Genomic DNA, 7,839 nt, shown 5'->3' with positions numbered 1-7,839 from the left:
GCAGACCCAACAATCACAATTTAGGTTACATTCTGATTTTTGTTCTCTGCATGAACTGTGTACAAAAAGCAATAATTTTTCACAGCTAGACATTTTGTTTCAATAATGGGAAAAATAAAATACATTTCAAGGCATAACAAAGGAGCCATTCCTTGTGTTGTTTCCATTTAAAGAACCAACCTTTGATGTCTAGCAACCAAGTTACAACACATCTGGCTTCTCTCCTGCGGCTGGGTCTCTGCTAAATACAAATTCAGTGCAATTGATGACTTTTGAAATTCCCAGTATTTCTGGCTTATAAAATACATTCCAGACATATTAGCCTTGGCAATGCTTGTTTATATAGCATTTTATACTTCAGTTTTTTGCAGTGTAGAACTATTAATACAAGTAATATTAGTGCACAATTTATAAATCAGATGGAGGCAAGGTTAAGGCTATCCTGCCAGAGTACGCCACTGTGATCTGAAGCTCACATACATATCTTGGTAATTTGACATAGTTCTTTTCCTGCGTGTCACCTGGTGTATATGCAATGACGCTGGTCTACTGAAACTCTTGTCACACTCAGTACAATCATATGGTTTTTCACCAGTATGCCTCCATCGGTGTAACTGCAGTGATTCTTTCAATCTGAAAGCCTTTGCACATTCAGAACAGGTGTAGGGTTTCTCCCCTGTGTGAATGTGTTGGTGTTTCTGAAAAGAGCCTTTTAATCTGAATGCCTTCCCACATTCTGAACATTTGTAAAGTTTCTTGCTTGTGTGCATTTGTTGGTGTTTCCGAAAAGAGTCCTTTAACCTGAAAGACTTCCCACAGTCTGAGCATGCAAACAGTTTTACTCCTTTGTGAATTTTCAGGTGTTGCTGGCATGATCTTTGAAATCTGAACATGTTTCCACACTCAATACATGTAGATGCAGTTTCACCAGTATGTCTCCACTGGTGATGCTGCAATGATACTTTCAATCTGAAAGCTTTCCCACATTCTGAACATACATAAGGTGTTTCACCTGTGTGTATTTGTTAGTGTTGCATAAAACATGCTTTCAATCTAAAAGCTTTCCCACAATCGGAACAGGAGTATGGTTTTTCACCTGTGTGAATTTCTTTATGTTGCTGAAAAGAAATCTTTAATCTGAAAGCCTTCCCACACTCACTGCAACGAAATGGCTTTTCACCTGTGTGTATTAATTGGTGATTATACAGTTATTACAGGTCACTCAAACCTTTCCCACACTCTGTACTTTTATATGGTTTTTCCCCAGTATGTTTCCACTGATGTCGCTGCAATATTGCTTTAAATCTGAAAGCCTTCCCACACTCTGTACAAGAAAATGGGTTTCTCTGATGCGTGTACAAAGATGACAGTTCCCTAAAACCTTTGCAGCACATGGTGCACTCAAATGGTCTCTCACCAGTGTGTGTCCGCTGGTGATGTTCCAATGATGATAAGGAGTTGAAACTCTTTCCACATTCACTGCATCTGTAAGGATTCTCACCAGTGTGTCTTCGTTCATGTTGAGTTAGTCCTGAAAAGTGAGTGAAGCTCCTTCCACCGTCCTTACATGAATATGACTTCTCTCCAGTGTGTATTCGTTGATGTGTATCAAATGACCATCGGGCCCTAAAACTCTTCCCACACTCAGAACATGTATATGGTTTCTCTCCAGTGTGAATTTGAAAGTGCTGAATCAATGCTTCTGGGAACCTAAATGTCTTTCCATATTCTGAGCACAGCTGTGCTTTTTCACCCACGTGTTTTTTTAGAGTTAATCATTTTTATTATTCGGAAATCAGAATCATTGTACACAGCGTCCTGCCTACATCTAAGGCCGGCAGAGCAAAAATGAATACCAAAGCATCGCTATAAGACATACAACGTGAAGGATTAACACAGTAACGGCCAACGAGTAGGACTGTCATACTGATTTCCTATTTATGGACATCGATAAGAATAAAACAGCAAATCAAAGAAGAGGACAATCTAACTAAACAACCCCCACCTCCCAATCCCTCCCCCACCCACCTCCGCACCAGTACAATCAATAGTTGAAGACCCTCCATCATTCATATCGGGTATCTGCAAAAACCACCTAAGATTGAAAGGGGCCCAGCTTGAGGATCTGTAAATATTTTGGGCATGTCACTTCTCTCATGTCTTGAGTGAGGAGATGCAGGAAAGGTGCCTAGAGTTTCACTAAATATTTACCCTTCGCATCCACACTTATTAACATATGCTCCATAGCTAGGAGATGCCACAGGCGATGCACCCACGTGTTTTTGTGTGTGTCGGGTTAATTTGATTTGTTGACCAAATTTTATTCTGCATTCATCGCATGAATATGATGTCTTACCTTTGTGTATTTGCTGATGCCTATACAGTAACAATGGAAAACTAAAACTTTTCTCACACTCAGAACACGTGTGTGGTTTAGCGCCTGTGTATTTTTGCTGATGCTTATACATTAATGGTTGGTACCTGAAACATTTCCCACATTCAGTGCATGCATAAGGTTTCTCATCAGTGTGTTTTTTCTGGGCCGTACTCATTGCTGATAGGTCACTGTAACCATTTCCATACTTGAGCTTATAGTTTCTCAATAGGGTGTGCCCTTTGACTTGTTTCCAGTCGATATGAAAAAATTAAACATTTGTGTACACTTTTAGTTCATTCTTGATTCGTGTTGTTTGCCGATAGATTCTGCTGGCTGCCAACTGGTTATTTCTTTGTTTTGTTTTACGATGTTTTCTGCTCAGTGAAATTCGTGCTAAAGTCATGTGAGAGCACCTCAGATGGTACCAGTGGAGTCTGAATGTCAGTTTCATTACTTGATGTCCATGCCCTGTAGAATATAGAACACAAATTACTTCAGGATGTTATGCTGAATACATTCTCTTTTCAGATCAGTGGTAACCATGTAGGCTCGGAAAGGACAAGTCCCAGACAGATTCTCGGGATAACCACTGATTTGACATTTAAGTTTCATTTAGATTAAGTGAATGCAAATGCATCTGATGTGGACATCCTGAAAAGATGGATTCTGGGTCTACTTTGGCTCCCTTTGACTATAGATGCATGCGCACACACATTCAAGGCACTCCACAGCTCAGGCCCCAACTACTAGTACAGCCTGCACACACACCCACACACACACACCCGCGCACACACACACACACACACACACACTCTCAAGGCACTGCACAGCTCAGGCCCCAGCTACTAGAACAGCCTGCACACACACACACACACCCGCGCGCACACACACACACTCACTCGCGCTCAATGTACTCCACAACTCAGGCCCCACCTACCTGAACAGTTGCATCTTCTTCCACCAACCACCCTGCAGGAGTCTTATTCAGAACCAAACCCACACATAGACAGAACCAGATCAGAAGGATGAGCGTTCTCTGACATTGCTCCTTGATTCTTGGAACAACCTCCCTCTCCACGTAAGAGCCTCCTCTCTTCTTGAATTTCACAAGAAGCGAAAGAACTGGCTTTTTAATTGCCCAATGTACCATGGGTAGGGCTAGGTACACACGGCTATTCAGTGCCAGGATCCCTCGCAGGTGATAGTGCACTTTACGGAGACAGTTACCATACCATGTGACCGGAAACCAGCACTACTTTTAAAACCTGCTCATTCTTTAAAGTCCTTTTTAGGAGATTATTAGACTAAACACTGAAAGACCCACAGTGCCAGAAACATCATATTGTGTACATTTTTGACTGACAAAATTGTGAATTTTAACACATACAAATAAGCATTTGATATTGAGCAGTGGGTCAAACACATAAAAAGTAAACTCCGCTGTCCACTCATGAAATCTTATCTAATATACAAAGCCCAACCTGGTTAACACTGCTGACATTCCCAGGCCAGGTTCAAGGTCACAGGGAGCTTGCTTGAAAACATATTTTGGATGTTTTTGAGTTCACATTCATCAACAGGCGGGAAAGAAGAGAAAAATATGTTATCAGTAAGAGGTTTAATGACAAGACCCTGCTCGTGGAATATCCTTGGTCTGACGGACAAGATCAGTGACCCCGAAACACGGAGTTATTTCCACGCATTCTCAATTGTATCGATCCAGGAAACTTGGGCACCAGAACCAATATCAATTCTGGTATTTATTAATGCCAGGGTTTACTCATGCCTCGACCCCGGCCACCTAAAACCCAAAATCTGGCGGGGAGAAAGGTGGCTTAGGAGTATATTTATGAATAGCTCATAAAGTGAGGAGCAAGAACACAACAGAACACAACAGATGCCAGATACTGCATCAAACTCTTGTAACTAAGGGAAGGAACAGGGCCTCAATCTGATAAACATCTATGTGTCACCAGCACAGAAAGATCACGGGGAGCTATAAAAAAGCTGATAGAACGCATCATCCAACTGCAAGGACATCATCCAGGAACCCCGCTAACAGTGACAGGGGACTTCAATATGACACGTGTAGGACACTCCATGAGGAGAGAAGTCACTGAGGCTCAGGAACGGGAGTGGAGTATCCCCTAACAAACCCAAATCAGCACAGGGAGAGAGGATCAAATGAGCCTACTCCTGGTCAGGATTTGGGGCTGCGTGTTCTTAATGGCCGCACCAACAGAGACATCCCCCAGTCCTCTCGTTTCACTCTCAATTGGGAAGCTCACTAATAGACTACACCTTGGTATCTCCTTCCCTACTTCACTCAGTTCTCTCATTTAAAATGGGCTCAAATCCCAAAAGTGACCATCTACCCCAGGAGCTGGGATTTGCCACTACTATCACAGAGAGTAAGTGCACAGCAGAAGCAGTAGGGTCCAATTTTTCAATCAATTTTAAAATAATTAAACGGTCCTCTGAACCAATAGGGAGCCTGGTACATGAGGCAGTGCGCCATCTGCAAAAGGTTCAACAACTCCACGGCACCGCCAAAGATAACTGGAGGCATTCACAGCCACCTACACAAACCAGTTCTGCACAAAAGTAAATCCAGCAAAGGAGCAGTACAGACACATCATATTGAATAGTCAAAAACTAGACAAGGCGGGCACACTTAAACAACTGAAATGGAATGTTCATAGAGCCCAAGCGCAGTTCAACGCTACCCACTCAACAAACCAAATGCGCCGGCTTGAAGGCAGCCAAACGGGACTTTAGGAAAGCAATATGGGCCATCAAGAGGCAAAATACAGAGACCTTCAGGCAAAGCTCATCTGGGACCTTAAGCACAACTCGAGTAAGTTCTGGCTCAGAGTGAACGCTTTTAAAAACCCACTCACGGGAAGCTCGGTTCAGACATCCCGGAAGTCTCCTGGGCCACTTTCCTGCACACCCACTTCAATCCACAAGCTGCACCAGACACATCATGTACAACTCGGGGTCTGATCACCCAGGACCGGACCTCAGAGCATCCATCTATACCACAGTCTCAATGATTCTCCTGCATAGGTCTGTGCGGCCCCTCCCTAACTCTAGTGTCCATCTATACCACTCTCGAATGATTCTCCTGCATAGGTCTGTGTGGCCCCTCCCTGATTCTAGCGTCCATCTATACCAGCCACTCTCCAATGATTCTCCTGCATAGGTCTGTGTGGCCCCTCCCTGATTCTAGCGTCCATCTCTACCACTCTCCAATGATTCTCCTGCATAGTTCTGTGCGGCCCCTCCCTGATTCTAGCATCCATCTATACCAGAGTCTCAATGATTCTCCTGCATAGGTCTGTGTGGCCCCTCCCTGATTCTAGCGTCCATCTATACCACGCTCCAATGATTCTCCTGCATAGGTCTGTGTGGCCCCTCCCTGATTCTAGCGTCCATCTATACCACGCTCCAATGATTCTCCTACATAGGTCTGTGTGGCCCCTCCCTGATTCTAGCATCCATCTATACCAGAGTCTCAATGATTCTCCTGCATAGGTCTGTGCGGCCCCTCCCTAATTCTAGCGTCCATCTATACCACTCGCAATGATTCTCCTGCATAGGTCGGTGCGGCCCCTCCCTGATTCTAGTCCATCTATACCACTCTCCAATGATTCTCCAGCATAGGTCTGTGTGGCCCCACCCTGATTCTAGCGTCCATCTATACCACTCTCCAATGATTCTCCTGCATAGGTCTGTGTGGCCCCACCCTGATTCTAGCGTCCATCTATACCACTCTCCAATGATTCTCCTGCATAGGTCTGTGCGTCCCCTCCCTGATTCTAGCTTCCATCTATACCACTCTCCATTGATTCTCCTGCATAGGTCTGTGTGGCCCCTCCCTAATTCTAGCGTCCATCTATACCACTCTCCAATGATTCTCCTGCATAGGTCTGTGTGGCCCCTCCCTGATTCTAGCGCCCATCTATACCACTCGCAATGATTCTCCTGCATAGGTCTGTGTGGCCCCTCCCTAATTCTAGCGTCCATCTATACCACTCGCAATGATTCTCCTGCATAGGTCTGTGCGGCCCCACCCTGATTCTAGCGTCCATCTACACCACTCTCCAATGATTCTCCTGCATAGGTCTGTGTGGCCCCTCCCTGATTCTAGTCCATCTATGCCACTCTCCATTGATTCTCCTGCATAGGTCTGTGTGGCCCCTCCCTAACTCTAGCGTCCATCTATACCACTCTCCAATGATTCTCCTGCATAGGTCTGTGTGGCCCCTCCCTGTTTCTAGCGTCCATCTATTCCACTCTCCATTGATTCTCCTGCATATGTCTGTGTGGCCCCTCCCTCCTGCATAGGTCTGTGCGGCCCCTCGCTGATTCTAGCGTCCATCTATACCACTCTCCAATGAGTATCCTGCATAGGTCTGTGTGGCCCCTCGCTGATTCTAGCGTCCATCTATACCACTCTCTAGTGATTCTCCTGCATAGGTCTGTGCGGCCCCTCCCTAACTCTAGCGTCCATCTATACCACTCTCCAATGATTCTTCTGCATAGGTCTTATGTGGCACCTCCCTGTTTCTAGCGTCCATCTATTCCACTCTCCAATGATTCTCCTGCATAGGTCTGTGCAGCCCCTCCCTGAGTCTAGCGTCCATCTATACCACGCTCCAATGATTCTCCTGCATAGGTCTGTGTGGCCCCTCCCTGAGTCTAGCGTCCATCGATACCACGCTCCAATGATTCTCCTGGATAGGTCTGTACGGCCCCTCCCTGAGTCTAGCATCCATCTATACCACTCCCCAATGATTCTCCTGGATAGGTCTGTGTGGCCCCTCCCTGAGTCTAGCGTCCATCTATACCATGCTCCAATGATTCTCCTGCATAGGTCTGTGTGGCCCCTTCCTGATTCTAGCGTCCATCTATACCACAGTCTCAATGATTCTCCTGCATAGGTCTGTGTGGCCCCTCCCTTGTTGGAAAGGCGATCCCAGGGGAGACAGAAGGTGTCTGACTGCCCGCCACGAGACCCACCTCTCTGTATGGAATAGGCCGAGCGCCGTAGGGAGGCCTCCTTGGTGAGGCTCCTCTCCTACAATCGTAACAGCTAAGCAATCACACTACTTACAGATGGACACCACACAGGAGGAATATTCACAGGAATCTTTATATAGGCAATTAAGGCAAGTTCTTGGCAGGGTAGCAGGCAAGGATCGAGGGATCCGAAAAAGTCTCGGCTTCGGGGACAAGGGGGTAGCGGGACAGTCTTGGCACCAGCTGGTGCGTGGATAGTTCAAGAGTTCAGGCCGCGACAGCGTCAGCAGGGCCTCGAAGGTGGTTCAGCTTGGTCAGGCCGCGACAGCGTCAGCAGGGCCTTGAAGGTGGTTCAGCTTGGTCAGGCCGCGACAGCGTCAGCAGGGCCTCGAAGATGGTTCAGTTCGGTCAGGCCGCGACAGCGTCAGCAGGGCCTC

At 46.1% G+C, this 7,839-nt stretch overlaps 1 pseudogene; it reads right to left on the bottom strand.

Moving 5' to 3' along the window:
• Positions 1 to 437: 437 nt before the first annotated feature.
• Positions 438 to 1,775, bottom strand: LOC144774153 (uncharacterized; annotated as a pseudogene).
• Between the last annotated feature and the right edge of the window lie 6,064 nt (positions 1,776 to 7,839).

This window comes from Lissotriton helveticus, chromosome 8 (assembly GCF_964261635.1).
Source record: "Lissotriton helveticus chromosome 8, aLisHel1.1, whole genome shotgun sequence".
In the NCBI taxonomy this organism is placed as follows: Eukaryota; Metazoa; Chordata; class Amphibia; order Caudata; family Salamandridae; genus Lissotriton; species Lissotriton helveticus.
This window is presented reverse-complemented; position numbering and strand designations above follow the sequence as displayed.